Source organism: Psammomys obesus, unplaced genomic scaffold (assembly GCF_907164565.1).
Source record: "Psammomys obesus unplaced genomic scaffold, mPsaObe1.curated_primary_1811, whole genome shotgun sequence".
NCBI lineage: Eukaryota > Metazoa > Chordata > Mammalia > Rodentia > Muridae > Psammomys > Psammomys obesus.
This window is the reverse complement of record NW_026596117.1, coordinates 27,163,228-27,184,690: the sequence shown is the minus strand read 5'-3', so window position 1 is coordinate 27,184,690 and position 21,463 is coordinate 27,163,228. Positions and strand designations below refer to the sequence as shown.

The 21,463-nt window shown below is 47.6% G+C and overlaps 1 protein-coding gene and 1 non-coding gene across 4 annotated transcripts in view; one reads left to right on the top strand and one right to left on the bottom strand.

Annotated features, from left to right (window-relative positions):
* Ntrk2 (neurotrophic receptor tyrosine kinase 2) overlaps positions 1-21,463 on the bottom strand; it is a 297,297-nt gene that overhangs the window by 6,680 nt on the left and 269,154 nt on the right. The window lies entirely within an intron of this gene.
* LOC129692931 (small nucleolar RNA SNORA48) lies at positions 9,856-9,997 on the top strand. The gene has a single exon (XR_008722792.1). It is a non-coding gene; the product is annotated as a small nucleolar RNA SNORA48 (small nucleolar RNA).

Below are 21,463 nucleotides of genomic sequence, written 5' to 3'. Positions count from 1 at the left end.
AATAATAATAATAATAATAATAATAATAATAATAATAATAATAATAAGTTGTGATTAAGCCTGTTAATCACTTCAGCATGGATAAACCAACTGAGCAACTGAGAACAATGCTTGATGCCCAAGTACTAAATAAAATAAAGCAAGCTGAGAACATGGATTCCATTTTTAAAACGCACCGTGAAAAGCATGGCACCTCATGATTTTGATAGTGATTCACACAGAATATCTGATCAAAATAAAAATCACAGCTTTGTTTTGCAGTTGACTATCCCCCAACTTGAAAAATATTTTAAGAAAAGAAACTCTGGAGAAAATGATGAAAGTAAAACTCTCTTGAATAAGATTAATTATTTTTACTATTTTAAAATCATGATGGCATATGCAATCATTGCAACTAGTTTGTAAAGATACATTTATTTTCACTGTCTGTATATGTTTTGCTTCCACATATGGCTGTGCTGTAAGGATGGAGTGCCTGTGGCAGCCACAGAGGATGCCGCGTCCCCTAAGACTGGATTTACAGATGGTTGTGAGCCACCTGGTAGGCACTGGGAACCACACCCAACTCCTCTGCAAGAGCAACAGATGCTCCTAACAGTTGGGCCATCTCTCCAACCCCCAAAACTTACTTCCTACCTAAGCAATTTGTAGCGTGTAGTCTGTGGACATTGGGTTGTAAATTATACAAAGTTCTTGTGTGGCTTAACAGTTTCTGCTTCTCCGTTTGAAAACTAAGATTTGATGAACTTCAAGAAGTTTCTGGTAAAGTATAAATGTAAACTGGTGATCCAAAAGACTGGAGACTGCTCCATGACCTCTTCATGCCGACATCCTAGGCTCCTTCTCGTTCTTGCTTGCTTTGCACACACACAAAGCATCTTTCTCCATGGTGATAGTTAGTGAGGAATGCACAGCCCATTTCCCAGAGAGACTGGTGACTGGAAAAGTGATACCATTAGCCGTTCCCTTCTGTTGACTTCTCCCAAAATGCAGCGTTGCCTTCCTTGCTCACATCTACCCCTCTCTTCTCTGCAGCCGCTATTCCCAGGAAAGCGCTAGCTGTCAGTCAGCCCAGGACCGAGCTTATGCTTGGTATCTCTCCTGAGATCTCTCTGGTGTGAACCCATTTCGGCAACCAGGGCTGTACTGAGTCTTGCTTCCTCACAGGGCCATCCTCAGCCTCACAGTCCACCTCCTGGTACACTTTATTCTGTGTTAGCAGAGGCTCATGGGGAGGCAAGCACAGACCAACGCCAATGCCTAATTGGCTATGAAACCACAGCTGTGTGTAGACAAGCTGTGCTGTCCCGGGACCTTCTAAACTTGACCAATAAAGAGCAATGATGCCTGGGGGGGCCACTTCAGTTGGTGGTATTTCCTCAGGGCCTGAGTGATGACTTGTCTGGAAGCCAGACATTTGACTGCCTCACAAACAAGCTAGCCAAAGGGCGAGCCCCATTAAGAGATGCTCGTCTGCCAGAGGCTTTTGGTTGCATTAAATATTGAAGGGGCTTTTGGACCTCCATATCATGCCTGTGCATGATTGCTTTGCTCTAGCAATCTCCCCCCCACCCCCATCTGTTTCTTAAAAATGCATGAACGCTGTAAACTTGAAGCGACAGCTGGGCCTCACCTGCTCACCAAGGAAGGCATCTGTAGTAGAAGGTTACACACAGGAGAGCACAGCAATGATGACAACGGCTCTCCCCGAAGAGGAACCTGGGAGGAACACCGCGGTTGGTCTGTGGGCTGTGACCACATCCAGGAGGATGAGGTTTCTGAGTCAGGGCTCCCACAGGGCTGGTATTGAACAGAGGGATACTGCCTGGAAAGAAATTCAGCCCTTGTCTTTACCTCCTGAGCGATGTAGCCCTGGGCCTCCAGGAGACATTCTGGGGCCAGTCTGGCCACCCTACCCTCTCTTGTACACCCAAAACTGATCATAACCAATCCTGAAACTTAATATTTAAAACCTCAATATCCATGTTTGCTTCCTCACATTTACAGAAACAGTCTTCTCATAGTGTAGTGACATCAAGGCCGAATAGAGCTGTTGGATTAGTCAAAGAGAGGACGTCTTCAACCTTCTTGTTAGCAAAAGTGTTTTCCAAATGCCTTTTCACAATTAAGTCATCTCTGTCCTGCCAGAACCAGGCAGGTTATCTAGGGTTGAAGAACAGCATGAGCTGTCCTCTCTGTTCTCACTGTCCTCTGACACTCACAAACTGATGATGAGCCCCATTTGATGTGCTACTTTCACCAAGGATTTTGTACACAAGCAAACAGAGTGCAGCATTCCCTCCTCACCTCATTCTCTCTTTCCATTCAGAGTCTACTGAGGTCCTGGGGAACCCAGCAGCTCTGAAAACTAGAAGGTGGACAATTATGACTCCTGATCTAAGTCTGTGCCCTTTCATGAGATCATCAGGATCCAAACAAAGAACTTACCTGCTGACCCCGCTGACCTCGCTGACCCCGCTGACCCTGCTGCCATTTCAGATTAAGATCAGATTACTCCCAGCACAGGTGTGAGGCCAGGCTCTGCCCCAAATTCCTTCAGGGTAGCTAAGGGGGAGTGGGAAGATCTTGGAATGTCCTAATGAGGTAGGAACAAGGCACAGTGGCTGCCTGGAGTCCCCATTATCTCAGATAACCCAAGGTTTAGGGCTGACCCGGGAGCCTTGGGCTTGTGCACAGTGTAAAAAGCCCACAATTTTTGGTCGGAGGCAGTACTGCTCTCTTTTTGCTTCACGTTTTGTTTTTTTAATGAAAAACAGTAGTGTGTGCTAGCGTGTGCAGCTGCAGTTACAAAGATGTCGAGGACTCATTTTTGGATCTAGAAACAAGAATTCTTCATTTTAGGTAAAATGAGATCAAGAGCTGGAACGACAGCTCAGTGGTTAAAAGAACTTGCTGTTCTTCCAGAGGACCCAGAATCCATTCCCAGCACCCACATGGAGCCCAGGACCATCTGTAACTCCAGTTCCAGGGGATCTGATACCTCTTTCTGGCCTCTGTGGGCACTGTGCACATGTGCACTTAACATACATGCAAAATTTAAAAAATTAAATATATATATATATATATTTTTTTTTAAAAGAATAGAGTGAAATAAGCTGGCAACAATGTGCTTTTCACTTTCTGCTGCTTTTCCTTCCTAATAACTCCGTAAACTTTGATGCAGAGCTTCCCAGGCAGGTAAGTAGACAGGTGCCTCACCACTGGACCAGGCTGTCTGGTGGTGATGGCTCTATGCATGTGTCACACAGCCACAAGGTGCCATACACGCCCCTACAGTATACACTCCATTAAGCTCCATCTTTAAAAGTTCAGTGTTCCTAAACCATTTTTGCCTTATGAACTCTGGTTTCCATCTCAAGAGACTAAAGGATATTTAGTGCAGCACTCTTCCACGGTGGCGAGCCACAGGGGTGCCCACGGTGCTGGAAAAGGTAGCAAAGCCAGAGAGGCATAGACTTGTGGCATCCCCTATGTAAAAGTTGCTGCACTGTGCTGGTTTGGTGACAAATTTCAGTGTGAAGTGTTGCTATGGAAATAATTTAGACAGGGTGACATCTTAGCTAAGGCTTCTACAGCTGTGATAAAACACCATGACTAAAAGAATCTCAGGAGGGGATTCACCATCTCATCTTTCAGTTTGTAGTTCATCATCCATGGAAGTCAAGGGGGGAACTCCAGGCAGAAACCTGAAGCATTGACTGAAGAGGCCGTGGAGGGGTGCTGTGTCCTGGTTTGCTCCTCATGGCTTGCTCAGCCTACTCTCTCATAGAACCAGGACCATCTGCCCAGGGGTGGTGTTGCCCAGGGTGGACTGAGCCCTCCCATCAGACATTAATTAAGAAAATGCCACATGGGCTTGCCTGCAGGTCAATTTTGTGGAGGCCTTCTCTCAACTGAGGGTTCCTTCTCTCAGTTGACAAAAAGCAAAAACAAAAGAAAAACCACAAACCTAGCACCACAGGAGGTATTCTGGGTAGCTGTAGAGAAAGAAATAGCAATGGTTATTGTCAGAATAGATATAGAAGAAAGAGGGAGGAAGCAGAAGGCTTTTCCCTGTGAGAAGCATCCCCCATACCCTGATTCAATAGGAATTGAGTGCAGAGACCACCATGTTTAAACCCAGTGTTGGTTAATGGTAAAGACTCGCCAGATTCTACCTTCCATCATGAGACTAAGATGGAGTCAATGTAGTAAAGCCAGATAAAAAGGAATATCCTCTTTCCTTTCAGCTGGGGAGGTCCAATTTGATGTAGAGGGCAAGCCATGCCCACAGGTGCCTAACTGAAACCAGGCAGAGTTCTAGGGAACTCTCTGAATTTGACTATGGTCATATATATAAAGCATAGAGATCATGATGCTGGGTACAAATGTCATCATGAGTCCTCATGATGCTCATAAGAATTAAGACCATAACTCAGTTACTAAATGCCTAATTAGTGTATGTCATACTCTGTGCTAAAGACATGAATTCCATCTAAAACGCACTTTTCTGTGTCTCTTTAGAGGTACCCACAGATCAAGTAGATCAGTAAAAGTACATATAATACAAAAACCAGCTGTTTCACCATCTGAAAACAGGTCTCTGGCAAATAGCTCTTCTGTTCTCAGGAGTACAGAGACAGTTTCTATGGAAAAGCTATGTGGTGTAGCCCTTCACTGCTTCCCACCAAGTCAAATCAACACTGCAGGTAGAGCAAGGGGGAGGAAGCTTATGGATGGTATGGTGTTTTAAAAGCCTTACATTTCATTTTTAACATTTTGTGTAACTGTGCATTAAATATCATAATCCATCATGAAAAACAGAGGTTTTGTCTGCAGGTTCCAGTCAAATTGATGCGCTAGATGCAGACTCCATTTTTATCCCTTGTCTTTCTGAGCCCCTGACTCCCATAACCAACTCTTGCTGCAGAAGCACTTACCAAGAGACAGCAGGCAGGCACTGCCATTCACAGACCCGTTTCCTGTCCTACAACAGCCACTAGTGAGGTGCTGTAACTTAGATCTGAAAGACACTAGGTGTGTGCCTTTGACAGGAATACTGGGACTCAAGACCTTTCCTCTCTTTTAGCTTCCCAGGTGCCATGAGGTAAAGAGGTTATCCCTACCATGTTTGCCCACCAGCATACCACAGACCCAAAGCCACTGGACCAAGGGACCATGGACCAAAACCACTAAAAGCTTATTATGAGCCAAAATAACCCCTTCCTCTTTTTAAGCTGTTTACCTTGTGTGTCTACATGAGCAAGGAAAATACAGTTAATATACATGGCGATCTGAACAGTTTCTTATAGTCTCGCAGGATCTTCGTTGTGTGTAGAAGGGAGCATCTGCAAGCCCGTAACTCCCCACTAAGGTGAGTTCTAAAGAGGGGTTAGCTCTCTTGGAGGGTTGTCCCTTGGAGGCCAAAGGACACATTCAGGCAACAGCTTTGGCACAACAGCAAAATCTCAGCACCTAGACTGGGAAGGAAGGATGGCATAGTGCTGGAGGCCTTGGATCAGCCAGCATCTTTCCAAGCACCTCTTGCTTCCTGATCCTCACTCCTTCCTCACTTCCTCTGGCCACTTTCTTTCAGCCTCCCTCCCAAGGTCTCCATGCTCTGCCGTCACATATTGCTTCTGCCGAATCTTCTATTTAGATCACTGGCATTTAGGATGCTATATTTGCCTGTTAAAGTCTACTTGAATCCATTTACAAAAATAACTTTCATGAAACATATAAAGGTCTTTCAGCACAAGCAGCTCATCTCTGAACACAGACTCAGGGATACAGTTCTTTTCAGTCCTAAATTTGTCTTTGGAGGTGGAGACAAGAACATTCTCAGAATATCGGGGATGACAGATGCAACAAGCCACAGCAGATTACCCAAAAACTGTGGGTCAAAGCACCAGTGACCCTCAATTTAAAAATTAAAAACAGGAGGCTATTGAGTAATCTTTTTCCTTTTTCATTGGAGATCTGTCCCCTGTGTATTCAAAGATTAAACTTCACACACACACACTTTGGGTTCCTGTTTCTTCCTCTCTTCTTCATACCCTTAAAAACTCCCACTGGTACTAAACCCTTGCCCGAGTGGAAACCATTGAAGCCATTGCTATGTCCTTTTTTTCCCGGGAGTCTGTATTTAATCCTTCACTGTATCGTCTGCACACTTGCAGTAAAGGATACCCTCACGGCTGCAAAGGATCCTCTCGATGCAACTGCCCCGAAGAAGCATCAAACAACGGCAGGAAGTCCCACACTGCTGTGCTCTTCCACCTCCACTGCTGTAACCATCTGCTGATTGATGTGCCTTTGGTTACCTTTTTCTCTGCAGTATGCGTGAGCGATTAAACCCGGGACCTTACAAAGGAGTGCTGGGTGGGTTCTGCCCCTGCCTGACTTTCCCTTTCTGTAACGTACCCACCACACAACAGGTAAACACTCCTGGAAATGTGAAGCAGAGCTTGTCCTCTTCTCCTGCTCGATCTTCACCAACTTCCAATGTGCTTGTAATAAAATCCAAGCATGCTATAGGACTCCCAAATTTCTGCCTGACACTGGCACCACTCGCCTCTGTCTGTGCCACCCTCCATTCTCCCCCTACTCAGCAAGCTTCAGCCACATTGGTTCCCTTTCCCTTCCTTCTTCTTTGCACTTAGGATTGGCTACAGCTATTCCTCGTGTGTGGTTTGTGTCTCTGTCCACCTCTGGGGCAGGCTCAGAGGGGTCAAGCTGTTCAGTGCTCTTTTTCTGCCGCTCTCGAGCCACTGCTCAGGACAATGCTCAGAGTGTTACTGTGGTGACTGGGGTGGATGCAAGGCTGCATTTTCACCCTTTAGTGGGCCAGTCTCTCTAGCAGAAGAACTCTCTGGAAGGTGCCCATAAGAGTGACATCGCTGGTGCTTTGTTAAGACACCTTGGCCAAAAGTTACCTAAGGAAGAAAGGGTTCTTTTTTGTTTTGTTTTGTTTTACAGTTCTGCGTCCTAGTGGCTTAGCATCCAGAATGGCAGGGACAAAATGACAAGGCACAGGAGCATCTTTTTCTACAGAGAGAAAGCATAGAAATGGTGCAGGAAGTGGATGAGGCCACAAACCCTCAAGTCTAACACCAGTGATGCACCCGAGCAGGGCTAAGCCTCCTAAACTGTCTGTAACCGCTCTGAAGAGTGTGTGCCCGCCAACCGGGAACCAAGTGTGCGATACATGAGCCCATGGGGACGTTGCTCATGCAAACCACAGTTATACCCCATTAGTGCAATCCTCATCTTTGTACTCCACCCTCTGGGTATCATCCGGGACTGTGCCTGAGTCTCCTGATGCCCTCTTTCACCATCCGCCGGTTCCCACTGTCTCTCGACAGGCACAGGCAGATGCGGAGACCAGTAAGATCTGCCACTGGACTCCAGTCAGGATTCATGCTATTCAGCGCGCTGACCCACAAAACAATCTTTACATTTTTATTTTAATTATTTATTTTATAGATTTTTTTTGCCTTCATGTATAGTGTACCTCCAGAGGTCATTATATGCCCTGAATCAGGAATTGTGAGCTGCCACGTGGGTTCTGGGACTCGAACCCAAGTCTTCTGGAAGAACAGCTAGTTCTCTTAACTGATGAGCCAGCTCTCTAACTGCATTATTTCCCCCCCCAAACAATCTTATGATTATATCCAGACACACAGAATACAAACAAGAGAGTTGGATAAGTAATTATCAGAACATCCTTCCATGGGTCCAGTTACAGAATTTATCACTTAACTTTCCTGTCCCTATCCTGGAAGAATGACTTGCTGACTGGAACTCCCCTCAGCCCTCAGGACTCAGGATTGAGGGAGAATTTTGATATGCATAGCATCAGGTCCTTTCTGCTTAAAGATGCAGATGAGCACAGCTGTGGCATCCTGCTGGCCCCACACCTCCAAGGTTTTCTACAAAAGGCTCAGGGCCTTTAATTTTTTTTTTTTCCTCTGGATTTAGAAACTGGAGCCTTGGCCTGGTTGGGGTGGGTGTTAGAGAAGAACCCAATGCAGGTCAGTTTAGAAACGAGTACAGCATCCGCCTGCTGGGTTAGGTGCCGTTCCTTATGACAGTGCACACAGGCCCTGGAATCCTGGAATCCTATGTTCTTATTTTGGGCGTGTTCCTGGGCAGGGGAAGAGTTGCGCAAGAGCCAGTCACTGGTCTTTTGCTGCAATATTCCCGAAGAGAGGTAATCCATTTCTCCCTCTTTCTAATCCCGATCCCCAACCTGAAACCACAAAAGGAACTCCAAGAAAATCCCTTATAAAGCCAGTGTTCTCTGAAAGGAGGGGAGGAGTCTGGAATCCCATTACACACCGCTTCTGCTTAGACAATGGCTGTGTGCTGTGAAAGAAATGGGAGGAAGTAGAGAGGAACAGGACAGAGACCGACCCCCACGGCCTGTCAGTAGAGGGTGGTGAGCTTGTTCCTCAGGGGAAGGTGGCCTCTGCAAAAGGTGTCTACCTTTGCAACACCTTGTCTGGCTGTGCTGAGGTCACCCACACAGGTGTGAGGAGATAAACAGCCACAAATAAGCAGACCCCTCCGAATTCTCTCCTCTGCTCCCCTTGCAAAAACAGCTGGGAAATAACACCAGACTCCGGGGAGTCCAGGTTGGAGTGCTAGAAGGAGCAGCTTTGAATCTGAGGTAAGAATGAACCTTGGAGTTGGAGTTAATTGCTCTCATGCCTGAGGGTAATCTGAGTATCTGGGACTCCGTCTAGGAGGGACTAAGTGTCATTGGAAGACAGTGTGGCTGATTCTTACAAAGCAAAACACATCCCTGCCGTGTGATCCAGCAATTTCACTTCTTTGTATTTACCTAAAAGTAACTGAAAACCTTTGTATATGCCACACCAGGTGTCTGGCATCTTTCCTCTTAATTGCTTAAACCTGGAGGCAAAAAAAAAAAAAAAAAAAAGAAGTGCTTCGATAGATGAATGAATACATACACATACACATACACATACACACACACCCCATTGTACATCTAACAATAGAATACTATTTACGGAAACATATGAATGAGATTTTCTTGCTTATTACTAAGTGGAAACCAGTCTGAAAGTGGTGACAACCATGTGACTCTATAGGAAAATCCGTAGTATCAGGACTTCAGAAGCTGATTCGTTGGCAGAGGCTACAGGGGGCGAGGGTGAGAGGCAGCAGAGGTGATCTAAGCAGGGGACTTATTCTGTCTGGTGTGCACTGGTCTGCACACACCGTTACACGTCTGCTGAACCCCATAGCAGTGCCACCCAGAGAGTAAACACTGTGGATTACGGGTAAAAAGGACAAACAATGCAGGATCATTAACTGTAACCGACATTCCATCCTGGTTTGGAGTATTGATTGGGCGGTGAAAAAGTTGGGCATAGCAGGGTCAGAGTCAAGTAAATGAGAATCCTGCCCTTTGCTTGGTTTTACTGTGACCCTGAGGCTGCTGAGGTTTTTTTTGAGGGTGTAGGCTCTACAATGACTGAAGCACTGTTGTTAAGGCTTTTCTCCAGGAGCTGGGTTCAATTCCCAGCAGCCACATGGTGAGTCTTGGATTCCAGTCCCGGGGGATCTGGCCTCTAAAGGCACTACATGGATGTGGTGCATGGACACGTACACATAGAATAAAAAGAAAATGAACCTCTTTTAAAAGGCAAGGCAATTCCCACCCATGCCATTCTAAAAGCTCAGGAGTGGAGGTGGCCATCACTGTTCACTGAGCTGTTGAAGCAAGGGTTGGCTTCCACCTTCCTCAGAGCAATTCAGTGCCCCAGGAAACCCACTGCCAGCAGGAGACTGCTGCAATGAGCGTTTTAAGAAAGGGGACCTGACCTCCGCCCCTGGTGATGGGCAGAGAGACACCTCATTGGTGGTGTTGTCCTTATATCAGTCAGGACAGAGCACATGGCGGGCCTTTGTTCATCCTAGCCTGATGCCTGCGTGGTGGCCAAAGCTGTCTTATGCCCAGGACACCTCACACCCAGGCCCCTCCAGTCAGCTATCACTTGCCCCATCCACCAGACAGAGTATCTCTGAAACCATTAACCATCTTGTTCTTCTCTCACTCCAGCTCCATGATCCGGTTCCTCTGAGGTCCCCCACATGTGTGTGCAGGCTCCTGGCTCCTACTTTACGGCCTGGAACCTTTTCTGGGCTTTTAAACGTCTTCAAACTCAACTGAAGGTTACACGGGTTTGACCTAGAAATTCAGTGACCTGATCTTCAAGCAGTAGGAGGGATGGGCCTGTGCGTAAAGTGTTACTGGTTGTCTCCACCAAACAGACTCTCCCTGGATAAAGTGTTTCACATTTCTTCCCAGAGAAGGGCCACGAGCAAGCAGTAAACCGCACGAGTCGCAGATGGTGCATGGAGCCAAGCTAGCCCAGGGCCCCATGCTGACCGCCCTGCCCCACTGCAGGTCTGGTCACTCTCGTTCCCCTGCTATGAGAGGGGCTGGCTCGTGGGAAGAACCCCAGCCCATAGCCCAACACCTGCAGCTCTGTCACATCTCCCGAGAACCCCTCTTGCAGTCCAGGGACTTCATTGCACTCTTACTAGACCCCTTCCAGAGTCCCATGATACCCAGATCTGAGTTTAAACGTTATTCGGTACCTGGGTCCCTACTCCTCTTGGCAGAGTTTCAACTTCACTGTCCATCCACTTTAAGACACTGTTTAACTTCTTGACACCTTAGCCTGGACTGGAGTTTGCTTTAAGCCACTTCACCCCTATGCCAATCCCCTGGAACTGTCTATACAAGATGGAGAACCACAGATGCCAGGACAAAAGGTCAGAGCTTTTTAAACTTCACATCTAGCCTGTGTGGCTGCCCTGTCTGTGAGCCCTACAGCGGCCAATCAATTAGTGAGAACACTTGATCCTTCATTGGCTTTCCACCAATCACGTGGGCAGGTTGACTCATTGGTCCTAACGTCCAGCTGAACATGAGCAGACCCCATGTGACCCTCCATGTGGCCAACCATGGACTCACCATCCTTGACACAGCCACAGAAAGAAGGGAGACCGTCAGCAGAAGCACCGGAGAGTCCACCCATGTCTGACTACAGGACTCTGTAGTGATATGTGGGTATGGTTATCCCCTTAGAGGGCTCTGATTCTCTGGCTCCACCTTGCATAACTGGCTCCCCACACCAGCCTGTCTGTCTCTGGGTACTCACAGAGCATAGTAGACTCCGAGCCTCAACAGGTGGTAAGCTCTCTTCAGTTAGGAAGGACACAGGCACAGCAGGAGGCTTGCAATGTGAAAAGCTGAAGTGCAAGTGCAGAGAACAGCTGTGCCCTGGGCAACTGTGCTCTTTCTGGAGTTCACTGCTCCCTGAGAGAGAATTGAGTCTTGCTTTCCTGTGTCCCTCTCATAAGAGATCACCCTTGCTATTTAAAAGATTTATTTTAGTTTTATGTGCATGAGGGATTTTTGTTTGCTGGGTTTTTTTTGTTTTGTTTTGTTTTTTGTTTGTTTGTTTGTTTGTTTTGAAACACAGCTTCTCTGTGTAGCCTTGGCTGTCTTGGACTCTCTTTGTAGACCAGGCTGGCCTCGAACTCAGAGAGATCGGCCCGTCTCTGCCTCCCCAGGTGCTCAGATTACAAAAATGTGCCTCCACACCAGGCCGTGTGTGTTTTGCCTGCATTTATGTCTGTGCCTGAGGAGGCCAGAAGAGGGTGTCAGATCTCCAGTGGAGTTACTGATGGCTGTGACCGGCCATGTGGGTGCTGGGAACTGAGCCTTTCTCCTATCCAAGAGTAGGGGGCGCTCAAATGCTGAGGCGTCTTCGTAGCTGCAGCCTTGGGCTTGTAAGCTCCACTGAGTGGGAAACAATGGCGGAGGTTCTGCACAGCCTCTCAGAGCCGCCTCCCAAGTTGCTCAAGCACATTTGAGAAGGCGTCATCACTGGCCGTAATGAGAAGAGGCTTACAGCTTTAGGACTGCAGTTTCCTGAGTTAATATTTCATGCTAAATTTATTCGCTCTTTTGACATCTTTATGACCTGTGTACATCGCTCTCAGATGTTCGTAATAATGTTCAAATTGAAAGGGCATGACGATCGCCTCACAGTTAAAAACAGTGCTCTTTGTTAAGTCAATTTAAGCATCTTGTTACATTTGGGGCTTGTGGCCAATCAGATACATATTCCTTTTAAAGATCACTCTTCCTTGCTTTTCCAGGATTGTTCTACTTGGAAGGACTAGAAAGAAGCTGTCGGCTTTATCTGAGGATCTCAAGGGTCAGTTCCACATGTTTCTTGTCCTCTGTTAAAGACTGATTACCTTTGGACAAGTGGGTGTGAGATATTGAGTTGAAATCCTTGAGTCTGGAATTATTATCCTCAATTTGAGCCTGGTCTGGAGTTTCTGTGTAGTTGTCTAGACGAGGGTGGTGTGTCTGAGAGCTTGAAATACGGCCAGCCCATGTTCCAGGCCGTACACTGGCTTCTTATGGAAGCCAGACCTTCCAGCAAGCCAGCAAGGTAACCACAGTGATGGCTGCTACTTAAGATTAAGAGACTGGGACTTGGAGGTGGTGATGGAGAGGAGGAAACTTTCCTCCCCTCCCATGTCTCTCAACACCTAGGACAGGTAGGAGAGCTGGCCTCAGGGTTACAAGAATGGGAGAACTGGTCATGTCCCTCATTGCTGAAATGCTCAGGAGAGTGGGTCCGGCACCTCACTGGGGTAGAGCTGGCCCTGGTTGTGGAGGATGTTGTTGAACCAGCCCAAGGGTATGAAAGCAGGAGAGCCGGTGGTATCTGACCAGCTCAGATACCTCTCGGGCCCAGATCCAGGGCTTTGAATTGGCCCTCCCCAACATCTACCCCATAGATGAACTGCTGGAGCACAGGAGGGGGCTGGTCCTACGGGCTCTCCATGGCACAGGGCAATGACAGGATATCAAAGAGGAGCCCCAGTGAGGGCCCAGCAATGGTAGAGTAGCAGAAGCCAGAGGCTCCGGACTAGATGGATAAGCCATTGCATTGAACATTTGCAAGCAGAGAAGTGTGGACAAAAGGGTGTTCTGTGTGACACACTGGGGCACACTACAGTTTGCTCAAAGAGATTTCTTTTTTCTTTGTTGGGGGTTGGGAGGTTGCAAGGGTAGGGAGTGGGTACGAGGGGAGGAAGAAATGAGTAGGATTGGGGTGCAAGATGTGAAATTCACAAAGAACCAGTAAAAAGTTAAGAAAGGAAGAAAGAAAAGAAAAACGAAAGGAAGGAAGGAAGGAAGGAAGGAAGGAAGGAAGGAAGGAAGGAAGGAAGGAAGGAAGGAAGGAAGGAAAGGGAACTTGGAGAGGATCTTCGGCTTGACACACACTGAGCAGGATAGACTGAGGAGCCTCTGAGCTCCTGGGTCAGAGCTCATCCCAATTTGCGAGACTTATCATGATGCTTTGGATCCTAGCCAGGGTCTACCAAAGCCATGTGTTGGTTAATTGGGTAGGGTCAGATCTCACACACAGTGAGTCTTACGGTCTGCTTCTCAGGAAAATAAAGCGAGGGATAGAGAGGATCTCCCCCGCCCCCGGTACATTTTACCAGCACGCTGGCTGTTCAGAGGTGTGTCTCTAGCCACCTTCCTCGGGATGCAGTCCTGAAAGGGTCGTGCTTTCTGAAGTGTACCATGACAGGAGACCCAGCCTTGCAGAATTTAAATTCAGGGAAGGATCTACAGAATCGTATTGTTTTTCAGAAGCTTCTCTGTTTCTAACAACTCACGTGCAATGTTTGGTTCACTCTACTGCTTTAAAATAGCCTCAGCAAGGACCGCTTCGCTCCTCTGACACAAAGCTGTACCATCTCTGTCTGTGAGGGACCTACATGCTGCAGCATGCTGCGTGCGCTGCTGCAGAGAGGCTCTCTGCGGAGCCATCCTTGCTGTACATCGCTGGTCTGTCTGGGTCTGATTCAGGCCCCAGCACATGCTAGGTAGAGACTCTTTGGTTCCACATTCTCCTCAGTGTTCAGTTTTGTTCACTCAACAAATGTTAAATGCCAGTAGCCAGTAATAACTAACACCTCTCTCTAAATAAAGCACTGTTTTGAGAGAGCATCTACATGGCCATTCTGATTTCATCTTTTATTTAGGGAACAGGGAGGGGGAGCCGTACCCCAGCACAGATTCTGCCAGCGGTAGTTGAGTTTCAAAACCCGAAACTGGGTCACGGTGACAGGATATGGATTCAGAATGCTAAAGCGCTCCACAGCACTGCAGCAATTGCAATGGTAAGAAAGGAAAGTGTTTCCTGAGGCTTTGGGAAACATACAAACACTGGGTGGGTCCACCTGTGTCACTCGGGCTGAGAGCTGGGCTTGGTCTCAACCCCCAGTCCCTGCTCTGTGAAGGTGGTTCTTCCTTTCTTTGGGAGCCAGGGTGAGATCAGATGGTGACTGAGCAGGGCCGGTGCCCTCACTTCTTCACTTACTGTGTGCACATACAGTCTTGTTCCATCTGGGGAAATACTGGAGAACATGGCCCTCACCTTCTTAGAACTCTGAGACAACGACATTAAAAATTACAAAATGCGTATGAAACCAGAAGACCAGCACTGCATAGGAGAGACACCCATAGCACAGGCAAGATGAGCTGATGAGAAGGGTGAGTGGATCTCTGCCAAGCAGAGGCTAACCTCCAGACCCCAAGGCAGATGGAGAGAATGGAGTCCTGAAAGTCGCCTGTCATAGCATGCACACACCTGTGCGCGCGCGCGCGCGCGCACACACACACACACACACACACCTCACATATACACTAACAGCAGAGAAGATAAAAATTACAACATAGGAGAGATGTTCAGAATATTCAACAGGCACCAGCTGACCCAAACATGGATATGGTCCCTGGAGGTGCCAGTCACTGTGGAGATAGCATGTTAGTGGCTGAAGGAAGTAGACTCAGAGGGTTAATAGTTAACAGTGTGTGGGAAAATAATTCATTTTTGTTTATTTGTTTTTTCAGACAATATTTTAGATATAATGGAATGATCTGCTCTGGGCTGGAAGGTTGGTTAAAGGATTGCGGTTGGGGATGATATTCAAATAGCAACAAATGAGTAAGGATTAATTAAACGAAAAGGAGGAGGAGAATCATGGCAGGCAGACTGCAGCTTGAGACATTTATGGAGTACGGCATGGTTTGTGAGCAGCAGCAAAGGGAGGGAAACCAAATGAAGAGCTGGGCTTGGCGACCAGCATGTGTAGAATTGTTGAGGCCATTCCATCTTTCTTTGCTTCAAGTGCTGTGGGAACGTGTTAGAGTTTAAGCTACCAGCAGCTACATTTTAGGAGGAACACTTTGGCTCTGGGCAGAGGGAAGACTGCCATGGGTCAGCTGGAGGCTGCCATGACCAACTAGGGACTCAGAGCAGGAAGTGGTGGGGCATGGCGGAGAGGATTTCCTGTCATTGATCTGGGACAGGCGGTCATTTGCTGAATTAGGAAACCTGAGTTAGCAAGCCTGGGGCACACTGGTGATGGAAGCCGGGAGGGAGGAGGTGTTTGCACTGTCAGATGAGACCTCGGCATCCAAAAGCAGCCTGGACCAAAGGTGAGCATTTCTGTATCGCCTCTGTAGCAGAGGCCACTAAATCATGGACTGTGCATGTCATGGCCCCAAGGGGAACTGGGGGGACTGGGTGGGAGTCTTAAAAGACCGCCAGCTCTCCAGATCTTTGCCATGAAGGAAACTAAGGTTGTGATTAGGTCTGATGAGGGCAAGTGAGGCCCTGTGCCATCAAGCAAGCCAAGAGAAGAAAGTGTGTCACAGGACAACTGGATTGAGAATGCTCACTGGCCTGGTCTCCAGGGAATCTCACTTGGAGCCGGGTGAGAACTGCTGTGCCATTTTTCTTTGATTTTTACCTTAAACAAAGGATAGCTGCCCCAGCAGTTTCAGTAAGATCCAGAGAGGTACATGCACCCACCATACAGCTTCTCCAGCTTACAGTGACACGCTAACCCCACAGAATCATCGCAGGCTTTGCTCCAATCGCTGAGTGGCAGCCTCTCTGGTGGAGCCATAGGGCCTGAAAGCCAGCCAGCGCAGGTCTGGCACAGGGTGGCAAAGGAGGCAGGAGGGGGTGTGGAGACAGTCAGTGTTCACTGGGCTCTGCTCTGAGCCAGGCACCGGGCAGTGTGGCCCACGGGAGAAGCCCTCGCCACCACAAGAAGAGGGAATCTGAGAATAAATAAGTGGAAATCTCTGAAGATAGGTACCATCGTCAAAACGGCTGCGGGAGGCCGGGGTCTGGGGACTCCAGCAGCACAGTCATCACCAACATCCGGTTACCCCCAGTGGCAGGAAAGGCACACCATGGAGTAACAGCTCACAGAGACTCCCCCTTTAGGGCAGATTTGGGGGTATTTGTCACCCCAGTGTTTTCTAGCTTCGAGTCCATTCTTCAGAATTCCATTTCCCTCTGAACTTCAGAAGTGCTCCTCAGACATCAGGTGAGCTGTTCCTAACAAGCCCATTCCACAGATGGAGCTGTTGACTCCGGGATCTCTGAGCTCAGAGTTCTGACATTCCCGCCTGCCTCCTCAGATACTCAGCTTCCTGAACTGCCTTGGATCTCAAGAAGCAGGCATCATCTGGGTTGTGAAAATCCACCTCACCGATGCCTGTGAAGTTTGGTCAGTTTCTTCTTTCCAGGTGCCAGGCCCCCCACGGTATATGGGTATATGATGCATTTGTGTCATTTGCTGTAGCTGGCAGATGGCAGAAAGCCATAAGAATAAAAATTAACTGCTTGAGACCCTGAAGGATGGACCTCACTGCTGCTCCATGTCATAACTCTTCCCCATGGGTTATTTCATGAGGCTTCATTTTCAAGATGGTGAGCAGCAAAGAACAGGAGATGGAGGGCCACTTATGAGAGGAGACAGCAGGAGATAGAACCTAGCTGTGCTGACCTGCAGAGGCATCCTGCCGAGGGATGCCTCCAGACAGGTGCACTGCGCACAGAACCCTGCCTTGAGCTCCAGCGGGCCTCACTGGCAGGGACTTGAGGAGCACAGCTGAGCTCCAGTGAGGGGCTCTGGTGCTGCATGCTAATTGGCAGGCTTTAATAACTTTTCATCTCCTCTCCCCCCCCCCAACAATCCCCTCATTCTGGCTCTGGGCAGAGGAGGCTTGCTGCCATGGCAACCAAGCCTTCCAATGCCAGAAAAACTCACCATAGAGATGTGGGGAGGAGAATTTCACTGTTGAATTTCCAAAGGGATTGAAAAGGGAAGGAAAGAAAGAGCCAGTCTTGGGAGTGGGGCAACTGAAAGTGACGTTTTGTGGCTGAAGACACAGATGCATAATGAAATGCACAAGGATTCATAAACCTGCGTAGATGGGATGCAGTGAGAGGCCTGGGGCCTTTGGTCCGCATGTGCTCAGGTCGGAAGCACGGGCCCACAGGGACCCATAGCAAAACCACAGGGATCCAGCACAGTACACTGAGCATGGCTGCGATGCTCTCCTCCTGTTAAGATTTGACCTATGTACTCAGTGGCAGAGGCTGGGTATGCCTTGACAAAAATGTTGACGTGGTTGCCAAGGCCATCTGATTACTAAGACTGCAGTGCTCAACAATCAGGTCTGAGAAGGAGTGGGGCAGGTGGCAAATGCAGTGCTTCCCTGCTGCGATGCTTGGAGGAGCTGGCAGCACCCACCCCAGTGTGCTTGCTAGCCTCCTGACGAAGTCAGTCTGCCACAGCGGACTCAGGACTTTTTGATGCTGCTTTGGAGAAAGATGCCAGGCCAATGGTACTCAGGGTACTCCCATAAAGAATACATCTGTAATTGACAGCGGGGTTCTGGTGATCCCCTCTCGTTCTGGGGAGGCCCACAGCGTGCTCCCGCAACACATTTCAGTTTATTTCTCTGTCACCTGGGCCTCTCGTTCAGACCTCTTCTCTCCCTGTGTCTAAAGGAGTCTGAGCTTTTTGCGCCATGAGCTCATGGCATCTTTTCTGAACTGCCCCGGTGTTAAGTAGCCAGTGCTTGGAATGTCAAAGGGGTGTTTAGTTCTTAAAACCAAAGCAAACACACACACACACACACACACACACACACACTAAATGCTCTCTTTGGGACCAATGCCAGAGTCTCTAAAGGCAGGCCACAATGGCCCCTCACAGCCCTCTTCACTCAAAGCCACAGACACAGACTACAGGCCTTTATCTGCAGTTGACAACTCACAAAAGCAAGCCAGGGCTAGAGGCTCACTTACAACTCAAGTCAGGGAAACCCTGAGAGCCAGAGAGCGCTTGGGCCTAGAGGAGAGATCCAAGCAAACACAACAGAGGCAATTGGTTTTCAGAGCATGAAGTCCATGCAGATAAAAGCCTCATTTGTGACTATTGAGTGAGATACAAAGCAATGTCACATTCACCTTTTCCTCCCTGATGTCATTTTTCACACAAAGGCTTGGTGACATGCTTGACTCCCAAGGCCTGGCTCACCATGTGACATCTGACAAGGCTTCCATTTGCTCCTTTTCAACAGTATCCATTAAAGAGGCCAGGCTAAAGGCAGTATACAGCCAAGTACTTGCTTTGCCTTTGCGTAGGGCCACTGGAGATAATAGCCACCCTTACATCTGCAGATGACTTCCTGTTTCCAGGGCACTTTTCATACAGCGTCCAGCCTCAGGACCAGCCTGGCAGCATGTGGCTAAGGCAGTTACCTAAGCAAGGAGCAGATACACAGACACAGAAACACAAGCCACAGCACACATCTGGGGTTGCCATTGACAACAGCCATAACTAGCATGTTCTCTGGGTACAGGGCACATGGCCTGGGTTTGGAGAACTTCTCAGGACGTTAAAGACAGTACCCTTCAAAGGAGGCACTTTGATCAGATGTGGAAGATTATTTTTTGAAGTATAGTGAGGAAGAGGGCCAGAGAAAGGGAAGGAGAAGTGGGGTGGGCTAGATATGATCCATGCTCTTCATGAACAGGTTCAGAAACGTTACAATGAGACCAGTTATTTTGTATGATTAAAATATACTAATTTAAAACCCCAAAGAATAAGAGCAGTGAATAAATGAACATATGTAATGACAAAGAAAAAGCCAGCAGTTGAGGCAACTTATACAAATAGGAAAAACGTCTTGAGTTTTAAAGAAGACTATAAAGACAAAAACATTTTCAAAACTAATGGCTTAAAGAAGCAGCAATAAACATGTGACAAAGAATTAAGAAGCTGATTCCCCACACTGCTCTGTAGCTTTTGACAAATAAGAGAATTAGGGCAGTTGAATTCTGCTCTGGTTGGAAGACCCCAAAACTCACAAGCTGGGAACTAAATCCTCAGCACAAGGATTAAGAGTTAGCATCTTTAAGGGGTGATTGTCTCACAGGGGTTCTGCCCTCCTAAACCTATCTATGTTGTTGTTGTTGCTGGTATGAGTGTGTGTGTGTGTGTGTGTGTGTGTGTGTGTGTGTGTGTTTGCTTTGGCTTTAAGAACTAAACACCCCTTTGACATTCCAAGCCCACGCATGTGTGCAAGGGTGAATGAGAGTGGGTTTTGTTGACCCTCGCTCATCTGAGCTCATGCTAAGATCTTTGACCATGGGTTATGCAACAAGAAAAGCCCTGGTCAGGCATGGACACCTCAACATCGGACTCCCCACAGAGCCATGAGAACCTTCTCTTTGTAGATAACTCAGCTGGTTGTAACTGTAACAGAAAACAGCTGTAGCCTTAGGCCTAAGCTCTTCCTGACTGACCATCGAGATATGATGGTGGTACCTGCCAATCAGCCAGTCATGCGAAAAGTTTAACCAATCACAGCTTCAGATAGCTTACTACTATTACTTATAGAACTCATTTAATTGAAGAGACCAATTGCCTAGATTGCATTTTCCATGTAAAATTATTTTGAGGTATCCTTTCATGTGTGTTATGGGAATACTGAAGATGGAAAATATTACAGTTGATCCAACTGTAGCATTCTATAAGCATTAAAAATACATTTGCAAAGATAAGGACGAACGAATGGAGAGCAAATGACAAGGATTTTGAGATTGTGACAAACTGGGGGGAATGCAAATTCAAATTTGGGAAGTCTTACTAAGTGTTTAGTCTCTCAACCCAAATCCACCCGACCAAGAACCAAGAATGGTGGCTGAGGAGGGGGCTGAGTGGCTGGGCTTGGCTGTGGAAATTTCAGTCTTACTGTACTGGTTCTGCTGTGATTTTCCTAAGGTTAGTCTAGGGATCTATGGCTGACTTGGCGATTTGTAGCCACAGAGTCTTGGTTGGGTCACCTGTGTTCTGATTCTATATATTTCCATTTAGAACATGATGTCACTCCTATTTTGGCTCCCACAACACCATGATTCTCTGCAGCATAATCGTTTTTAAATCCAGTGTCCCAGTTTATATCACAGTTATTTTTCATTTTATGTCAGTCAGTGCAGTCATTCAACTTCTCCCAACTGCCTCAGCGCTGTGAGATTTGGGACTGTGTCAGAGGAGATGCCTCCAAAGCCAGCTCTATCTGCCATGCTGGGTACCTGTGGACATTACAAAATGCCTGCATTCTGACACCTTCACATGGAATGGGGCTGTGTAACAGTTTCCTCAGAAACTGAAACATTACATCTTTCTAGGGAGCTCATTAAACTTCCTCAAACAATTCAAAATAGCTTCAGGAAGCCCCTGAAAGGATCAGACTCCCTAGGCACCTCCCTACCAAAGTAAGCCCTCTAAAAGTTGAGAGTTTCCTCCAGGCAGAGGAGGCTGAGCTGCAAAGACTCTCAGGCAGGACCAGCTTCCTTGAAGAAGCAGAAACCAGCAGAGCTGTCTGGAGGAGGTTTAGACCAGAGTCTCCTGGGAAGGGCACCCTCCACCCTGCTGAGCTGCCCTCAGACCGTGCAGTGTGCTCCAGGTTCCCAGACCCGTGCTGGGATAGGCCTTGATGATACAGCTGTCTATCGCTCCTCTGCTCCTGTGAGTGACCCCTTACCCATAGCCCTGTAAGAAACCCCAGTAAAACTCACTGGTTCACCAAGTTGGATTTGGGTGGTATGTAGCGGTATTTCAGTGGTCTGTTGTGGGATCACTGTCTGGGGTGAGTGGGTGTGTATATGTGTGGGTGTTACATTTCCCCGGGAAAAGTTTACACAGCACATAGTAGGAGGCCTGGCATCACCCTCATGGTAACTCATGCTTCCCATCCAAGAAGCCCCTCGCCCTTCCTTCAGGACTTCAGGTGACTCCTTAGGCATGCACATAGCTGCAGAATTGATTTCTCTAAATGGTCAAAACCCCATTACAAAACCGTCTGTGATTTTCCTTGTGCAGTACTAACCAAACTTGATGAGACTTGATCCAGTCTTCAGGAGTGAGTCTGTAGATGGGGAATGGGGAGGGTGGATCAGGCCTATAGATTAAGATCCAAAGTGAGCCTAGTTTATACCTTTATCCTCCTTCC